At 50.7% G+C, this 20,533-nt stretch overlaps 1 pseudogene; it reads right to left on the bottom strand.

Annotated features, from left to right (window-relative positions):
* Positions 1 to 1,045: 1,045 nt before the first annotated feature.
* LOC146860691 (EF-hand domain-containing protein D2 pseudogene) lies at positions 1,046 to 1,396 on the bottom strand (annotated as a pseudogene).
* Positions 1,397 to 20,533: the final 19,137 nt, after the last annotated feature.

Raw genomic sequence — 20,533 nt, 5'->3', positions numbered from 1 at the left:
TTTCCCAGAGGGTCGTAAATAACCCCAGTTTTGCCGGTTCATTATATAACGGCGAGAGGAGTTAGGCAGAAGGTGTCGGTAAAAAAAACCAGAACGTGAACAGCAAAATGACTACAGAAGTGGAGACGTCAGAACTAAGGAAACAGGACAGACAGTAATATTACATAATTGAAAGTGAATGGAGTTAAATAAACTGAAAGGGAGAAGTAGGAACGAAACAAAGGTAGAGGGAGGAAGCATGAAACAAAACAGAAGGTAGAACGAGATGCCCATTCAGCGAGTAAACAGGAGCGGAGTGAGCCTGCTGGAGGAAATAAGGCTGTAACAACGAACAGGTCATGGCACGTGGTGTCCTCGAATAGTGTGTTGGTGCCCTGGTGATCTTCATGCAACAGGATCTGACTCACTATTTTAACATTCATTTTTGATCTTCAGGGGTTGGGAAGTGCAGTGACTCGGTGCGAGTATGTTCTACCATTTAATCTGCATGGATGGGTTGTGGTAGGTAGAAAGCAGCGTGTAGTGAGCTGTATGATTTATGCAATGTTTGAACGTGCTCTTGACCTGCAGACCTTGGATGTGTGGAAATACAGCTGTATGTGTATTCATGTGGTCAAACCTCAGAGCGTTATCCTAATCTGCCATGGGTGTATGGCGCTGCAGTGCCGTCACTTACGTATCAACGCGATGTGCTCAATTTCGTTCAGCAGAGGCTGGCGCCCAGGGTGCAGCAAGGAGATTATTACATGTGCTGCATGAATGTAGGTGTGAATGGATGTACACGTTGGCGGTCTGCAGAGTGCGGTTTGTGCAGCAATTCCACTCAGTTAATGGTGGTTCTGGGTCAAGAGCTTTGCAGCCTGGAGTGCTATATGCAAGCACTGCATATCTGTAGGAGACACACTGCACGCGTTAGAAATATACAGGGGCTAAATTTGTGCGGGCTGTGCACAAGGTAGAGTGGCGGCTTTACTCAGTTTACGATTGTTGTGGACCAGCCTGGACGACTGTTTTTACGCAAAGCGATGCAGACTGGCGCAGTGACTCACTGTTTCAACATGCTTTCCATGCTCTTGATCTGCTTCCTACTGAACTCCTTGAAGTCCATGTATGGGTTGAAGACCCGCAAACTCGCCTGCTGCTGCTCGCCTAACCCCTCGTTCAGGTTGTTCCTTCGCTGTAACTTATCGCTGAGCTCCGGTCCAGCGCTTGGCGCGGGCTCCCAGTACTGCTGCTCAGACTCTAGTTCTCTGCCATTCCCGAGCCCCGGAGGCTCTCTGCCTCCTTCCTCCACCTTCAGCCTCCGGTTCAGCTTGGAAGCCAGCTCATCAGTAGCCATGGCTGAATGCAGAGGATCAATACTTGTTGCTGTCGATGACACCTGTAGCTCACGCATTGAGCCAAACACGGAAACAACTGGCAGCCAGCCCGAGCTGTAAATAACAGGAAAGGACCATGTGACATAAGACACCACACGCTGTCACACGCCCAGTCTGCAGTGGTCTGTCGCATTAAAAACTATATATTTAAATTAAATCACATCGTCGCAGCACTTACAACAACAACAAAAAAAACACACACTTAAGCATTTGCAAAGCTGAATTTGGAGGGAGGGGGGGGCGAGAGAACGACATTTCGGGCACGAAGCTTCTTTAGTGCGTACGTATCGGCACTAGCTACAATAAACAACTTATAACGATTATTATTAGCTAAACGCCACACAATAGTAAACGCACAACCCACATGACAGTACATCACAGTAAAGCTAAAAAAGCTGCACCAGAGAAATGAAAGGCGCGTCAGGCATTCTTGAAGATAAACGCGGTAATACAAGAAACAAGCAGAGAACAGAGAAATGAAAAGCGCATCAGCCATTGTTGAAGGCAAACGCGGTGATACAAAAAAGAAGTGCTTAGCGGCTAATTAAGAGACACTGTCTCCCGCTGAAAGTAAAGATTGAATCCCAGTGGGCGGGGCCAAAAGCGGACAGGGTGGCAACCCTCAGTGTAATTATTGCCTCTGGTGCAATCATTACACTGAGTTTTGCATCATCCATGACGCAAAATGACGTGCACCAATCAAAATTGTAGGCGGAGCAGCGACACGACTTCTGGAATCAGATCAATTCCAAGAAGGCCTCGCATGGCGAGAGAAGCGCATGTGCGCTGCTAACACCAGGCGAGACCTAAAATGTTTTTTGTGATGCCCTTTAAGAACGCCGTCATCAGAACTCTTGCGGCCTGCAAACTGATTTGCATCATACTTAACCAGGCGACAGTGACATGGAATATGATTCATGGCAAAAAAAAAAAAAAAAACTCAGCTAGACCAGTTACTCTCTCCTGTGTCTCGACCACACATTTTTATAAATCGCAGAGTCCATTTTCTAGTACTTAACTCTTGCTATAAGTTGGGTGCAGCTTCCCTAAGTCATCCAACTAGGCTAAAGATTCCTTCTCAGTCAAAAGGACAGCTTCTTAAGTAAAATAAAAATGCTAAGTATGGGTAGACAAGTTGTGTGTCATCTCACATCTTTCAGCTTCAAAACATCATTAAAGTGGCACAAGTCAACAATGGCATGATTTGAACATACCTCACCATTTTACGAGGGACACCCAAAAAATTACCATACAAACCCTCCTGTAACACAACCAGACCTTGCATAATCTGAGTAAACGCTTACTGGGCACTGAAGCATCGTTAGGAAAGCTGTACATTAACTCAATACAACTATAGCCAACGGCATACTACATGTCAAGTTTACACATTAAATAAAAGATTAAGACTGAACCTCCTGTGCGATGTTAGGCTATACAAGACGCCCACGTAAGCCAGCATATGTGAAATATCCAAGGGGGGTGGGGGGGGGGGGTCAATTGACAGATTCAGGAATCCTGTGCATGTAATGAAAAAGTAATTCTTGGAGGGCTTCAGTTTTAGAATCAGACTCAATTATGTAACCTGGAGAGAATCAACCTTATCAATCAATCAAATTAGTCTTTATTCGATATTTTCAATCAGAAAAGTCACAAATACAAACATAAAATATATGAGGATGCATTGGAAACAAAATAACCATTTCAGTTAAAGTTTCTATAAGATGTCAGAAAGGAGGATTTTTGCCCATAAAATCATGCAATTCTATAAGAAATGTAATATCTTCTAATAATGATAAAAGTTTTACTTAAAATTAGTATCAATTACAATAAAAATAATTTAAAACACCATATGTTAGGCGAATTTCCATGGAGATACAATACGTGAGGAATGCACCACCTAATTCTATATACTGCCTAATTATAGGAGAGGGTTACTGTGGCAACCTCCAAACTACTTCTTCTAAGGGCCCAGGTCCAGCTAAGAAATTTCGCCATGCTATGGCTACGTCTCGCGTGTATCTGTTTTCAGAATGCGCAGGGCTATTTTACAAGATCTAGTGCCAAAATTAGAACAAATCGGCTTGAGCCACTTGTGTTGGGGACCCTTGTATGCTGGGCACACAAACAATACATGGGCTATCGACTCTTCCATGGTTGGGCACATGGGACATTTAGTATCTAAAACGTTGTGCCACTTCGACGTGAGAGATTTTATCGGAAGAGTGCCCACTCTAAATGGATGATACAATTTCCTGTCGCCGGGACTCATAATAAAATCCCAATAAGCTTCAGGTCGCGATTCAAACTTATGCTCTAAGAAGATGCCTGTTAGAGAGCTACTACTTACCAGTGACATGGTCTTATTACTGATAATGTCCCAGTAGAGTGCTTTGTAGTCGTTTTTATTTGGAAACAGGTTCCCTGCTGGGTCTTCCCACAAGTGGCTGAGCCCCATATCAGACAATGTGCCCTTGATCTTTTGTAGCCATTTGATGTTTGAAGACAGATCTCCTTCTTTAATGTGTTTTACTGCGTTAGCATATGGTGCTAACTCTGGTGCAGTCCATAGCCTTCTCCAGTAGGCCAGAGGTCTAAAGCCCGCAGCTTCCTCAAATGAAATACATCCCAGATCTAGCAATAGGGGTTTAAGAGGAGTCGATTGGGGTAGGCCGGTTAACGATCTCAAGAACTTATTTTGGGCAAGGAGTAAGGGAGTTAAATTTCCGAATCCCCAGAGCTCAGCACCGTAAATTATCGATGCTCTGATTTTCCCTTTATTGATGGTTAGTGCTGGCCCTACCGGTTTAGTATGGGAAAGTCGATGTTCTTTTAGTAGGGCACCTGCTAGTTGATTATGCCTAGGGACTAACAAATCTATCTGGGGTTTCCAGTTCATCCTCTTACCCATACTTACTCCCAGATATGTAAAGGTGTCAGTTTGTTCCAAGGACGCATTGTTCATTTCTACTCAGCCTTTTACTATTTTATGTTTATGCAGCACCAAGAACTTAGTCTTATCAACATTGACTACTAGCTCATGGTCGTTGCAAAAAACAGTGAATCTGTCGAGGGCACGTTGCAGACCAGATTGGGTTTTGGACAAAATTAAGAGTATCGTCTGCAAACAATAAAAGTGGTAGCCTCGAACCGGCAAGAGTCAGAGCGTCAGTTGGATAAGTAGTGTAATGAAATAACCTTATTTATAAACGGGGAAAATAGGATAGGGGCCAGAACGCACCCTTGCCGTACACCCTTGTTGACTGGGAAGCGATCCGTTAATTCGCAATGTTGTCCCCACCTTACCCGAGCATAGTTGGACTCATGCATTTTAATGATAAAGAGTAAGAGCTCAAGTGGCATCACTGCCTCCTTTAGTGTGTCCCATAGCTTGTATCGGGCACTAGATCAAATGCTGATTTAAGATCAACAAATGCATGGGGCGTGGCCTGATTAGTCAAGATGGTGGTCGCACTCTGAGAGTGCTCCGGACCCCTCCGTCATCCGCCTCGCATCCTACTGTCTGCGGCAGCCATCCGCTTCTCTTACCTGTCTACGGAGGTTCCCTGAGCCGAGAGCGCTGCTCCGATCTGTTGAGCCAACGGTTTTGGGCTCCTGACGCACTGTTTAGACTCTGACTTTCCAAAGCACTGGGACTGCAAGATGGCAGCCTCCGCCGTGACGCGCCAGAAAGCGCGGCGTCACTGTTCTAAGAGGCCCGCTGGTGCTGCACCCCTTTCCACCGAGAGATTACTGCAACAACTGGCGTGGCTCCTGCGTGCTGCCCTGCCTGCCTGGGTCCCGCTCCGGTGCTGCGACTTCGCCCCAACGCCCGCCACACACGAAATAACGGCGTTCAGGGCCCGCGGCTGCTGGGCTCCGGAGACCTGATCAACACGCATGGGGGTGGCAGCACCGTGAGAGGCAGACGTCTGGGGTGCTCCTTCCGGGGCCAAGATTGAAGAACTTTGGAGAGGACTCCGCGATCCTCCCGGCTGGCGCCGACCCGGGGCCTGTGCAGGTGTTGTCCCACTCGGCTCTGCAGTCCCGGGCGCACCAAGCATCTCCGGCGCTGGTGAGTGCCTCATTGCATGGAGGGCTGGGGCGGCCTGATGGGACCTGGGCGTCGCCATCCACCGCTGCATCTGGGACCAGCCGGCGGACTATCTGTGCACAACAGCTTTGCCCTGAGCCAGCGCCTGCCCCCTGTGTTGTGCCGCGGGGCCTCTGTTGGCCTTGCGCGCTGCAGGCTCCGGATTGAGGGGCTGCACCAGCTGTCCCGTGTGGCGCTCTTGGACGCCCCCTTGCCTCTACGTTGTTCTTTGTCTGTGGACCCGCGAAGGGTATTGGCAGCGCGGAGAGGACCTTGGAACGGTGGCTACCAAGTCGGGTGGCGGTGCTTTGCTTCCCTGGGCCCCTTCACATTAATCCTTCAGGCCCTGCTTGGGGTTGGGCACTTTCCGTGTATCCTGGTAGGGGGGCCCTTCTGCTGCACGTGTTGGGCAGCGGGCGCCTCTTCCCTCGCCTTTCCTCTTCAGCAGTTGTCCGCCAGCATCTGCCATGGTCCGGGCCCCCGCTGACTCCCTGGAGGGGCGAACTCCCAGCGGCCTAGTGGCTCGTGGACTCCTTAGAGGCTGACCATCCGTCCTTGCCGGCGAGCGGGATGTGGGCCTGGGGGTTCGGTTGCATCATCGAGCAGCGGGCTGGGGGGTTGGTGCCGGCACACCCCTCCTCTTGCCCTCTGGGGTACCCCAGGTCCTGCGTGGCTCCCCCTGGGCTCCCCGGTGGGTCCCTGGGGTGTTTTGCTGGTGCTGCACTTTGGACACAAGGGCCCCCTACTCCTCAGGGATCTGTCCCCCGCAACGCTATCAGCGACAACTGGGCGCAGCATCTGGTGGGTGCTGGCCCTGGAGTTTCCACCCTGCCCGCCAGCGGTGCTTCCCGCCGGCTACAATTCTCTCCATTGCCTTGGCGACACAAGGGAGGTGCAGGGATGTCACACCTCACGATTGACTGCCTGGCGTTCCATGCACATGGGGTCGGGCTAGCCCACACAATGATACCCCCCCCCCCCCCCCGGGTTGCTGATCTGCCGGTCATTCATCTCCTCCGCTAGGAGGTTCCGCCCCGTATCCACCAGCGCCCTTACTGGCGTGCCCGTCACCATCTCTGGCCCTGCAGACTATGCCTTGGGGCACTTGGCCCGGACGCTGGTCCTGGTCCCGCGTGCTGCACGCCTTCCCAAGTCACTCTCTAGCTCCACTTGATGATCCTTCGGACTGGTGAGGGTTCTTAGGCCTTGTGTGGGGTGTTAACGGTTCCGAGTCCCTCGGCCTGGTCCCCGACCTCTTGGCGGAGGTAGGATTACCTGGCAGCTATGGGGAGGGACAAGGGCCTCAAGCCCACACAGGCCCCCACTCAAACGAAGATGGACCGGTTCACCACCTCCGACCCGGACCCCCCGGGGCAGGCGGCCGGGGCTGCCCCCTCCACCTCAGGACAGGGATCCGAACACCATTCTTCGGGCAATCAGTGCCACACAGGCGTCCGTTGAGGGGAAGATCAGAGAAATCAAGGTGGATGTCTCCCTCCTCCGACAAGATCTCTGCAATGCCACCGCGCGACTCACTGAGGCCGAATCCCGCATATCCACAGCGGAGTACGACATCTCACAATTGAAGGAACAGGTAGCTCACCTCTGCACCCACACCAAGGAACTCCACCGGTGTGCTGAAGATGCTGAAAATTGTGCACGTCGCAATAATCTCCGCATAGTGGGGTTTCCCGAAGGGGTCGGGTCGACTCCGGTGACTGCCTTCGTCGAGGCCTGGTTTACATCATGGATGCCCAAGGATGCTCTCTCTCCCTGGTTCGTGGTTGAGAGAGCCCACCGCTCTCTCGCTCCCAGGCCGCCCCCTGGAGCTCAATCTCGCCCCATCATACTGAAAGTCCTACATTTTAAAGACCGGGATGCCATTCTGCGGGCGGCGCGGGCCCATGGTCCCCTCAGGTTCCAGAACCATACCATTATGGTATTCCCGGACTACACCAGGGAGGTGCAAGATCTCCGTCGTTCTTACACGGACGTTAAAAAGAAACTGCACGCACTCCCGCAGGAGGCTCCAGTCTCGGGCAGCGGTATCCAGGTCCCCAAGCATGGCAACCCATGGACTCCGTGACTCGTCTAGCCAATCGGGCTCTCCACACCGCACCAGGCATCGATCCGTCGACGAGCTACCGGGGACATCCTCATTGCTGACCCAGGAGGGTTCCCCCGGGATTGACTCAGACCTCTCCCGTACTCCTACGCTATGAGGTTTCACTGAGCTAGGTCTGCTGCTTCTCAGTCACTAGGTGGGATTCTCTCCTGACAAAGATCTTGAACATTGGTAGAGTTTCACGCTCACCTCCTAGTTCCATTGGCCGAACCACGGTTCATCCGTCCATATGGAGGGGCCCTCCACGCAACCAACCCGAGCATTTTAGTTTGGTTACTGTTACAATGGGGGGGTCGACAGATACTTCCATTCCTGAAGTGTAGGGAGGGGGGAAAGTTTGGTACTGGTTTTCCTTAGGTGGTTGTTGCTTTTATTGTTTTCTCATTTCAGCTACAACGGATCATCTCGCGCCGACCCACCAGGGGCCATCTACGATCTCGCTGCATGTGCTCACCCACGCGGAGGCAGGCTCCCAAACGCGCTCCCACATCCCTGTAGGGATGTACGACCCAGACCCACCAGCCATGACCGACACAACTATCCCTAGGGCATCCCTTCACGTTTTATCGTGGAATGTTAATGGTCTATTGGAACGGGTTAAACTTACGGCAGTCCTGCGCTATGCGCAGCGCCTTAGCGTAGACTTCCTCTTACTTCAAGAAACGCACCTGATGGGTAACTGTTGCCCCTTCCTGGCACGCTACGGGTACGACAGTGTGGCATTCCGGCTTCTCTAGGGGTTCCTGAGGGGTGGATATTCTCCTAAAACGCACCCTGCCATTTGTACTCCCACAGGTCTTTCACGACCGTCAGGGCTAATCGGTGACCCTTTGCGGCTTGCTGGCCGGCTCCCACCCTCAACCATATGTCTATCTACTCCCCCCCCTCGATGCTGGCAGCTACCCTTAAACACACTGCGGCTCTCCTGAATGCTTTGCCTCTGGGATCCACTGTCATTGGAGGTGAATTGAATGCGGTCTCTTTAACCGGCTGTTGATACGACGGGCCCTCCCTCCACCATTAGACTGGCGCAGGTGAAACAGCTGCTGAGCTGGTCCGAGTCTCTGGGCTTATGTGATGTGTGGCGCGTGTGGCACCCCCGTACCGCTCAATTTACCCACACCTCGGCAGCGCACCATACACAGGCACGCATAGACGCGATTTTTGTCCTCAGTTTACTGCTCTGGGTTCGTAGATGTCCGGATCCTTCCAAGGGGGATTTCTGATCACTCCATAGTGTTTCTTAGTACAGGGGCTCCCCCCCCCCTCTACCCGCCAAACATGGAGACTGAATGCTTGGTTCTTCCAGGACAAAGAATTCAAAAAGGTGGTGGGGCGTCAACTCAAGCAATACTTCCTTACCAACGATGGCTCGGTGCCTTCTCCATGTACCTTATGGGAGGCGGGGAAGGCTACCATTCGAGGTGTTGCAAAAGGCCAGCTTAGGAGTCAGAGACAGGCGCAGCTGCAGGAAATTACCTCGCGGCAGTGCTTAATTTGAGCCGGTGCTTTCCGGTGCTCAGCACCGGAACTTATTTCACAGGGCCGTGGCTATGATTTCAGAACCGGCAGGTGGTGGTCTCAATATTAATTATTCCATTCCAAAATATAAAGAATAACATACCTTGCATGGTGACTGGCTGGTATGTGTTCACAGGCAGGAATACGCCGGTACAGGCAGGTACTATTGTGAATCCCCACGTTAGTGATGATGTCATCACGCCTGTCACGAATTCAAGAAGTCATTGTCAAAGAATGGCTTGCGTTCGATTCCCAGAGTCTGCTGCACCCTGCCATTGCCTGAGCCTGAGCCTCCTATTGTCTAATTGTAGGTGGGGACTGGCTCATGACGGATTTCAGGCAAGAAAGCGCAGGAGCTCATTTGGAACTTGGGAGTGAGGTCGCGAGGAAGATTAAACTAAAGTAAGTATGCATTTTCAAATTGCTTCGTGACCAGAGTAGTATAAATGGCAGCCCTATTGCTGCTATCCTCAATGTGCTCAATGCTGCTGTGGCCCAGCACAACTTTTGTGTGCCATGGCGTCACCTGTTTGTGCGCTGCCCCCCAGCATGCTAATTGTGAGCACATGAGTCCAGCAGGGGCCACAGCCAGACGCACCGGCATTGGCAGCATTACGGCCGGGGACAATGCTTGTGCTGTAGCAGACAGGGTCACAGCAAGCTCAGCACTGGATGCCAATGCCGTCGTCATCCCTAGACCTACTAATTGCAAGCAGCACTAGCAGTGACAAACTGCTGTGCTCGAGCAGCCGTTTGTTCCGCAATTCACTGATCAATATTTTCAAAAAAGCATTTTATTTTGGTGTGCATTTCTTTTTTTTGCACACGTGTGGTGTCGGTTTAGGTAAAGTAATTAAAATGCATGTCCCCTTCTTTAGGAATGACAAAATAGCAGGGACATGTACAGGCTGGTGACAGGGCTGAGAGCACTGGTAAAGATGAGAGAGAGCAAGAGCAAAGATGGAAAAGAAACAAGGAGAAGAGAGGGATAAAACGCAGCAGTGTAGACGAAAAGGAGGAGAGCAAATCAGATACAGAGAGAAAGAGAAGGCAGACATGGTGCGCAGAAGAGAGCGATAGAAGAGAGAAGATAGATTGAAAGGATGTAGAGGATGACAGAGAAAAAAAGAGCAGAGAAAGGATAAAACGGAGACACAGCTAATCACTGCTAGAAGAGTGAAAGTAAAGAGCCAAGATTGAGGGGAGAGAAAGCAGAGTATGGAAAAAAAGAAAGAGGAAAAAGGGCATGGGTAGAATACATAAGGAATAGAGGGCAAATCAGAAATACAGGGAACTAGGTAACACACCAGGTGTGACAAAGACGATATAAAATGATTAGAGAGGTGAGAGGATAGACTCTTAGAGCAAAGACCTATGGGAAAACATCAGAGCAAGGTTAGATGATAGACTGAGGCAGTGCTAGTGTTGAAAGTGGGGCACACCAGAGGTAGAAGTGGGCTGTGGCCTCCTTGGAAACATTTTCGGCACCGGCACTTCTTTTTTTACAAATTAAGCACTGCCTCGCGGGAGGCGCAAGCACTCCGCCTTGAGCAATCCCTTTCCCTGTCCGACGACGCGGTCCAGGTCCGGCAACTCACTCATCTTCGGGCCGAGATCAGGCAGTTATCCCTAGATGCCGCTAAGCTCCTTTGGAGATCGTCAGTGGCAAGAGAATATGGCTGGGGAGATAAAAACGGTACGATCCTGCACCGCCTGGCCACATATCCCAGAGCCAACCGCATCATCCCGGAGGTAGTGCACGACGAGGGTGCAGTGCACAGCGCTCCACTGGTGATGGCCCGCGTCTTTGCCCGCTATTATCAACGACTTTATACGGCACACAGCCCTGGCATATTCCTCTCAGCCTTCCTCGAGAAAGGACACGTGCATCTCCCTCGGCTGAATCTCATTGCTCAGAAGGACCTGGACCGCCCCATTTCTCGGGAAGAAATTGACGCAGCAATCTCCCTCGTCGGGCAAGACTCCGGGCCCAGACGGCCTTCATCAAGAATACTATGCGATGTATCGTGAGACTCTTGTACCCCGCTTGGCTGATCTATTTGAGGAAGCTCTGGAGAAAGGTTCCTTCCCACCCGAGACGGATATCGCCACCATTGTGGTCCTACCGAAATCCCAGCCGCCCTCCCGTCACTGCGCGGACTATCGCCCCCATCTCCCTTATCAACTCGGAGATCAAGTTGTACGCCGCCATACTCGCTCAGCGACTGAAGCCCTATCTGTCCCTGCTGGTTCACCGAGACCAATGTGGCTTTGTGCCCATGCGTGGGACCAGACACTGTCTTCGGAGGCTACAGCTGGCTCTGGCCCACCGGCACCGCCTCACTCCATACCTAGCACTCCTTTTTATAGACTTCGAAAAAGCCTTCGACTCTGTGGATTGGGCGTACCTAATGGACGTGCTGGCCAAGATGGGGTTTGGGCCCCACTTTAGGGCTCTGATCCGTGTCCTTTACGCTCACCCTGAGCGCGCATGTTGGTTAATGGGGTGCTATCTGAGGCTTTCCCTATTACCAGGGGGACAAGGCATGGCTGCCCTCTTTCACCCCTGCTCTTCGCCCTGGCGATGGAGCTGCTGGCCTCTCGGGTGCGGGCTGACGATCGCGTCCACAGCTGGGAATGACCCAATACAGAAGCGGACAAGATTGCACTATATGCCGACGAGGTCCTGGTCTTTCTGGCCGAACCTGCTGTATCTGGGCCGCGGTGCCTTCAGATCTTGCAGTCCTTTGGGCAAGCATCCGGTCTCCGGCTGAACCCCGGGAAGTCGGCGCTGGTCCCCCTACATGTATCCAGGGAATGCTACGATTGGCAATCCACCATACCGCTTCGGCGTCAATCGGTCAAATACCTGGGGATTTGGGTCACCCTTCTTCCCGAACTGGGTTGGTCTCTCAATGTAGCCCCATTGGTAAAGAAGGCCAAGGAGGATCATCAAAAATGGAAGACATTACCCCAGAATCCCCTGGGGATGGTTGCCCTGTTCAAAATGATGATCCTCCCCAGATTCCTCTATGTCCTTCAGAACCCCCCTTTCTGCTTCCCCGGAACCTGGTTCAGGGAGCTGGATAGTCTCGCTACTAAATTCCTTTGGAGTGGAAGGGAGAGTGCGCTTGGCCTTGACCACCTGCCGGATCCCCTCCTTTGACAGGGGTATGGGGATGACGCATCTGTACCTTTACTTTTTGGCTGGGCGTCTTCTAGTAATCCACAATTGGTTCAGTGGGGCCTGGACCGACCCAGCCTATTGGCTCGAGCTGAGCTAACTGGGGCTTTCCCAAATCCAATCCATTATGTACGGGGGAACCATTCAGTCGCAGTTGCCTGATGCAACACGTTCCGTGCTGCTAGCCTGGTGGGCTTCTCTACGCCACACTCGCTGGATGCGTAGGCTGACCCAATGCACACCCCTCTGGCAGGGAGGTTAGTGGGCTGCAGGGGTTTAAATCGTGGAACCTTATCGGAATCTCGCAACTCTGGGACGTCTGGGCCAACGGCCACCTGCATTAATTTCAAGAACTCCAGGCCCATTACTCCCTTCATCCATCCCAATTCTATAAATATCTGCAGCTGCGGCACGCTCTCCACACACATCTCCCAGAAGAGAGCAGGCTCCCGGAGTACAGCCCTCCTGAGGCACAAACCATGTTGGGCGACCTGGGCAAAGGGGGCATCTCCCACATTTACCGCACTCTCGTCAATAACTGTTGGAAAACGAGGCAGCATCTGTGAGGCCTGCACAAATAACATGACTACATTTGTCCTTCACTGGGAACCAAACACCCAATTGTAGCGCCTGACTCTCAGAGGGTAGCGTTGCAGAGCAGTCTGAGGCTTACTCAAGGGAGGTGGTGTGGACTAGTAATCGCCATTTGCAGGTGCACAAAAATAACACTCAATAACTGATTGTCCAGTCTGTACTTTGCTTTATAAAAGTAAGAGTACATTTATTAAACACACACACTACTCAATACTATGCACCAATTGACAAATATACATAAGCTGTTGGAATTACTTTGTGACATTGCATAACCCCTCCCGCAAAGCGGGGGTGGGGTCTAGTACCACCACTCCCATGTATGCACATCAACTTGCCCCCAATGCAGATAGTTGAACATAACCTGGAGTGAGGGCCCTGCGCACTGGCACCATCCCAGTGGCGACCCACCCCATTACCTCAACAAACATTAAAAAGGGGTAAACCTGCCTTGGTGACACATGACCCTGACTGAGCATCTCATTCTGACCATAAAGTATGCACCTCTATATCTTAAGGGCTAGCAGTCTGGGGACTTCACCTAAGCGCAGCAGCAAGAATCCATGTTTACGCACACTTTAGAATGACAGTACTCATCACCTTGGTTGATCATTTGAATGCATTGCAATTACAGCCCCTAAAGGCATCACAGATGAAATCACAGGATTGCGCATATACAGCCAGACACCCTAGCAGGACTGTCTGGCAACATAACCCCACTTGGCTTATGACATCTTACACATGTGACTTACAGTCCCTTCAAAAGAAGTACTCCGGGCAACTACACTTCTCCTGCAGTGCGCCTCTTCACTTTAAAAGGAATCACAGGTAAAAGCATGGGATTACGTAAATACAGCCAGACCCCCTAGCAGGAAGGTCCAGCAACATAACTCCATTTAACTTAACATCACCATACACAGGTACTTCACTTTAGACATGTGACTTTCAGTCCACCTAAAAAGAAATAACCAATAGTAAATGCATTTCGGGGCAATTGCACCACTTCACCTCCAGGGGATGCCCTTCTCCAGACATCCCCAACTCAGCCCTTCACTCCATGATGCACTTCATAGTACACCCTCAGCTGTAGAACATAAGTTCCAGCCTAGAAGGTGTTACAGGCTGGCTGAGCACTAGAGGGGTTATTCTTTCAGATGCCCCGTGAAACTGATGGGTGGACTGTTCTTTATGCAGAGGGAGGCTGTGGTGGTCCAGCAGCCCCCCTGCACCCCTTTTCACACGAGGGTGACCTCCTCCTCTGGTGGCCACCAGGCACCAAAACGGCAGATTTCTTCGTGCTGAGGGGGGGGGGGAGGGGGAGGGCGCTTCTCCAGCAGCTCCCCAAGCACCTTTTCACAAGTGAGGGTGACCCCCCTCCTCTGGGCACCAAAACGGCAGATTTCCAAATGCCTAGCGAGGCATTATGGGGCGCTTCATGCTCCTCTTTACCATCCCCAGCCACTGGGAACCCTCTCCTCCGCCCTCGGGGTCTCTGATTCAGCAGGGTGCGGTCTTCACTGGCTCCCTGCACCAGCCTTTCGCCTGGCTCTCCTCCGTGGCCTCTCTTCTCCCTGCGCAGAGGCCACTGCTCCTGCGCACCGGTCCTGGGCTCTTATTCTAGTGCTGTTAGGGTCCTGGGGGCATTTAGAGGGTCTCTCCTTCCAACTGCCCATTGTGCCAGGCTCCAGCACCTTCAGCCTCAGCAGACCACACCCCAGAGAGAGCTTCTCTTCCTGTGCAAGCCCTTTTTAAAAATGGAGTAGGGGGCTGGCAGGAAGTCTCTGTTGGTCCTATCAAACAGCGACACATCACGTCCCTGCCCCTGCACCCTCCTTCTTGTCCAGCCTCTGGGTTTGTTAAAAATGGGGTCGTCCAGTGTCTCTGGCCACATGGCCTCTGAAACCCAACTCCTTCCCTCCTTGGTGCAGCCTGGTGCCTGGCACCTAGTGATGGATGAGTCTGTAGCCCCACCCATCATCTCTTCATGGAGAGGAGGCCCTCGCTTGTGGATGAAAGGTTATCAATCCATCCAGCTGAGGTCAGCCCTCAGCCTGGGTCTGGTCATGGCTGGCTCTGAGAAATAGGACAGTTCTGGATGACCCAAAAGCAATACAAATATGACTTTGGACTCTGCAGAATACTTATTTTCACATTCGCTACATTGGACTTAAGTGCGTGTCTGGAATCTGTAGGCCTAACGGAAGTTAATCTAGCCATGGGCCCCACATCCCCATAGGGGAATAATGAAGTGAAAACACAGTAAAACATACTGACTTTCCCTGGCATGTTTCTTTTCAGTGTATAAAGCCTATTCCATGTCACCACCCAATACTGCACAAGTCCTGCCACACCATTCACTTTGTAGCTGCTCCTGGACTGCGCTCGCTAGGAATCTCCCCTGCGCAGCCCGTACACATGTGCACACGCATGTACACATGTGTCTGCATGTAACCAGCCCAGTGTCCCTTACTCCAGCTGCTGCGCAGTGGCCTGGTCAAGCCAGGGGAACACCAGTAAAATCCCCATGCAGTCTCTTACATCCTGAGTTCACTGTGGGTGAGTCCCAACTTATGAGGCTCCCCCACAGTAAAAGCTCAACAATTAAGTGCTCAAAAAGCGAAAAATCCGGCTGGCCCATAGTGTCAGAACCCCCTTCTAACAAGAACACTCCCACTTCGCTGGAGAAGTTGCGGGACCTATGGGTGGATTGGGTGGGCCCTCTTGATGAAACAGATTGGCGTGACGCCCCTATGGCACCAAAGACTATTACAGCATCCGCCAAGCTTAGGTTGATCCAGCTATACTACCTGCACGCCGCTTACCTCATGCGGGCCTGTGCCCAAATGCGTCCTGTGCTAGTTGTGGCCACACCCCAGCTGATTTTTTCCTCGTGGTCTAGTCATGCCATCAGCTGGCGCAATTTTGGGGATCTATTAAAGAAGAGCTTACGGAGGTTTTGGGATGGACAGTTCCCCATGACCCACGTCACTCATTACTGGGGATCACAGACAGGCTGGATGGGACGAGAAATGAAAAGATATTCACGGCCATGATTGTAGCCAAGCGTGACATAGCGGCAGCATGGAAACGCCCTGAACTACCAGACCCTGGGAGATGGCGTGGGGGGTGGACTGGTGCGCGACCCAAGAAAAAACCCTGTATGTGGCAAGAGGATGTCCCAGGAAGTACCGTACGGTGTGGGGGAAATGGCTGGGTACTGGGGAATGATCGCCACACTTTGTTTGACTTCTGCGCTTGTGTATGCCTGATGGGGAAGGGAATCGTGGGATGTCATGCTCCTGTAAATGTTCATCATTTACTGTGCTCCGTGCTCTTGCTGATCTTATTCATTTACGCTTTGTGTGTAATTTTTCTCAAAACAAAAAATTGTTTATCAAAAAAAGGGATCAACAAATGCAGCATACAGGTTCCCCCCGGCTAAGATCACAGTACTCCAATAAATCATCATGAATCTAAAGACTTGGTTGATGGTGCTGACGGAAACCCGCTTGAAAGGTAGATAGGATTTCCTGATCAGTTATCCATGCATTAACTCTGCCTAACACGAGTCTGGCCACAATCTTTTGTTGGGTGTCAATTAGGAGTATTGGCCTTTAATTGCTTGGGCTAGCACGGTCCCCTTTTTTGTGTATTGGAATGATTGCTGCCCCACGCCAGGTGTCTGGTATGGGGGCACCTCTGGCCAAGGCAATGGAGAGGATGTGGATGTGCTTAATCCAGTTCTTCCCATCTTGTTTGAATATATCAGCCGGGATACAGTCCGGACCAGGGTCCCAACCTGCTGGGACACAGTCTAAGACAGGGCAGGGATACTCAAAGTACGGCCCGGGGACGCATGAGGCCCTCCTGACCTTTAATTGCGGCCCCCTGGTGTCTTGACAGATCAGGAACATTCAGAAAGCTACGAATCAGGCATAAATACAGGTTTTCTTGTTATATATTTACAATTCTACCGTTTTTCTAAAAGTTAATCCTTTGACTTTAATTCTTGGTACTTAAGAATAGAGCGTTGGTGGTAGACAGAAGTCACGAGGCTCTGTTTGTTGTCTACACCAGGCATCTGCTTTACGTCCCCCCTACAACCAGCTATCATTACCACTCTCTCACCTTGCTGGTGTAGGTGCGGCCCTCGGGCATGCCACAGACACTACTGTGCGGCCCTCGAGGAAATGTTTGCGAGTACCTATGCGCTAGAGGGAACTTGGATCGAGCAAATAAGCCCTCTAGGACAGAAAAATTGGACTTGTCTGTGATGGAGTTATTTAGACGTTCCGCGATCTGGCTCCTGCTGTGGATAATAGGGTTTAATGATGTTAAAAGTAAATTTTCTAGTCTCTTCCACATTGCCTCGTTAGCTTCAGGGCATGGACCGCCTGTAGGATCAAAGTTGAAGGCTTCACGATGGGGGGGCGTTATCTACTGCGTTAGAAGTGTCCAGTGTAGCACCCCCTCCGTTTGTATTTGTCCTAGGAACTTTGGCGGTTTTTTTTTTAACTCTGTGGGCCCCCTCCCCTCTTCCTCTTTACTGCAGGATCTGGGATTACTTTATTGCTTTTGTTTTTAGATAGGGGCGCAGACCTCGTAGAGATTTGTTGGGGTGGGCTAGTTGCAAGCTCTTGGGCAATGTCGGCAGATGGCAGTATTGTAGGTGCCTCCGGTAACCCATTTAGAGTCTGTGTGGGCTCACTCACATTGTCAGTGATGTTAATGGTAGTAATAAGACAGCGGTCAGGGGTGCGAGCTGAGGCCAAGCCTCCCAAGGAGGATCTTTTGGCACTAAAGGTTCAAGGGATAGGCGGCGCTCTGTAATGGCCATCTTTATCCAGGACAGAGGTCGCCCTCAGTATAAATTGGTCCAGTGTCCCCGCTACCGCTGTGTAGCGCGCCTCTCCCCTTTCCTTCTCGTTTGCTCAGGTCGTGTGACTTAACTAGGAACAAGTTGGTAAAAAATAGCGGAGTAATGTTTTGGCAGCACTAACCTTGGGTTTGAGTGAGCGCTCAGAAGGGGGCCCCAGCCCGGCCTCCTCCGGTCACCGATAGGCTCAGATGGGCGCGTCCCGCGAGCAGTGATATGGGCTTTCCACAGGTGCAGCGCGTTGAGTTGCTGGCAGGGCTTCCTGGGACTTGCAGTCCCCCTCAGAGTCACAGCATCCTCCTCACACCAGCAAAGCGGCTCCCGCGAGCAGTGATATGGGCTTTCCATAGGTGCAGCACGTTGAATTACTGGCAGGGCTTCCTGGGACTTGCAGTCCCCCTCAGAGTCACAGCGTCCTCCACACAACAGCGAAGCGGATCAACCTTCTACTAGTGGTTAAGTGATTTGCATAACTCAGTCATATTTAAACAATTTAATAGAATTCACAGATGTGATTATATAGAGGGAAAACGTAGCGCAGGAAATATTCACTGAAACTAGGACTACAACGAGGCAGTGTGGAATAAATCTTGCACACTTTTTCAGTGACCTGTCTACGCACTAAATATAGCAAAAGAAACTATTTGTTTATCAAACCAGTGGGTCTCCTGTTTCAACATCCCTTCAGTAAACAATTATTTTGATAAAGAGACAATTTTGTGGGACTTGAGTCAGAGGAGTTTGTCGGATACAAGTTTTTGGGATGTAACTGGAGAGTGTTCACAGTTTTCCCTACTTGTCTGTCTTTGACGAAACCTCTGGCTCCAACTTGACAACTTCTCTTGGCATCACATCTTTCAGCTAGCCCACATTGTCCTCTTCACTAGAACACCCGAGTTATCTCCCATGCTACTGCGCCAGCATGGTGTAGCATAGCCATCTTCACTTTAGTCCTTAGCGTCTTCGAAAGAAACATGGCACACATTTCGGAGCTAATGTCTCTTGGGTGGCAGGGGTTGACTTGGTTGTCCTGGTGGGCAAACTTATGGTGACATTTGGGACAGAACCCGAAGGGAGTGTTGTATATTTGCACTTGGCTGTTCCATCCCATGCATTCTTCTACCACTTGGTTTGCTTATTTTTTCAGTGTGTAGCACTTGCGTGGTCTCTCCAAGGCATGTTGTATGGAATGAATGAGGTAACATTTATAAAGCACCTGGTTACCCGAGGGCATCCCAGCGCTAATAGTGACGCAGGTACAGACGCGGAGCATATCAAGGGAAGAGGAAGGTTTTCAATGCTTTTGGAAATTCAAGTAGTTTAACTGTAGACTAATATGGAGGGGGAGGTGGTTCCATAGCTTAGCAACATTGTATAAAAAAAGGAGACCGCCACTTCGGGTTCGTTTTATTTTTGGGACGGTCACCAGATGCTTATTTTCGGATCTCAAAGCTCTATTGGGTCGACAGGAATAAATCATGGAACGAATCATAGGGGGATCCGTCTCCAGAAAGTGCATTCTGTGCAATGCACATGGCCTTAAACTGGACTCTCTTCTGGATTGAAAGCCAGTGCAGCGAGGCAAGAGCAGGTTTGGCTGTAAGAGGTTTAGAGAGCTGTGCAGTTCTGCACGGTCCGTAGAATTTTGGTTGTGGAATATGGAGCTCCTAAATATAGAACATTGGCATAATCAAAGCCTGAACAGCCTTCTGGCCGCGAAAGGTAACAGGGGAAGGATCTTCCTGATCATCCTCAGGAGGCCATAGCAGCTGGTTGCTACTTTCTGGGCTTGTTCCTTAAAATCAAGGTTACAGTCAGACCATACACCCAAGCTCTTAATATGCTTTTTCGGGGCAGAGGGTAAGCTCAGACAGTTAGGCCAAAATGGATCTATATTAGGAGGGACAGAATTACCAATGAGCATAAGTTCAATCTTTGCCCCATTAGGCTTACAGCATGAGCTATCCATCCATCTGGAGACCTTTCCTAGGCAGGAAGTTATGCCAGGTCCAGAGTTGTCCTGTTTATTGAGGGAAACGACCGAGTGTCTTCGGCATAGGTGACAATCTGAACTCCAAACAGAGTTAACTATTTCTGCCAAGGAGCTCATAAATATTAAATTGAGTGGGGCTCAGGGCAGATCCCCAAGGAACTCCACTTGTAAGGGGCAAGTGCTTTGAAACCGTTTCATCATAAGACTGAGAAAAATCTATTTTCCAAGGACTGCAGCCATTTCAATGCTATTCCAGTCACTCCAACATCCCAGAGTCTGTGAATCATCAGAGTGGTTCACCGTGTCTAAGGCTGCGCTGAGGTCTAACAGAGTCAGTGCTGCACAGCCTCCGCCATCAAGGATTTTTCTAGATTCCTCCACTACCACCAGGAGTGCGGTCTCCTTGCTCTGCTGTGATCTGAATCCAGTCTGCGAGGGGTGAAGACAGTTATTTTCCAGGAATGCAGAGGGCTTCTCGGCTATTTTACTTATTGCAGGCTGAGGAGGCAGCAGAGCTATTGGTCGATAGTTCGCTCACTCCTCAGGGTCAAAACTATTTTTTTTTTATAAAAAGAGTTTGACCATCGCCCATTTCCAAAGCAGGGGCACGGTTCCCGTCAGAAGAGAGGCATTGATCAAATCCAGTAAGGCCTGAGAGACAGTCTCTAAGATCTTGTTTAAAATGGTAGAGGGGGTGTTGGATCTGTTGGAGAGCCAGATTTTAGATGATTCTGGTATGGACTTTAAACTCCACCAATCTTTTCAATTGGCTCA

The sequence above is a fragment of the Triturus cristatus genome, chromosome 3_1 (genome assembly GCF_964204655.1).
Source record: "Triturus cristatus chromosome 3_1, aTriCri1.1, whole genome shotgun sequence".
Taxonomy (NCBI): domain Eukaryota; kingdom Metazoa; phylum Chordata; class Amphibia; order Caudata; family Salamandridae; genus Triturus; species Triturus cristatus.
This window is presented reverse-complemented; position numbering and strand designations above follow the sequence as displayed.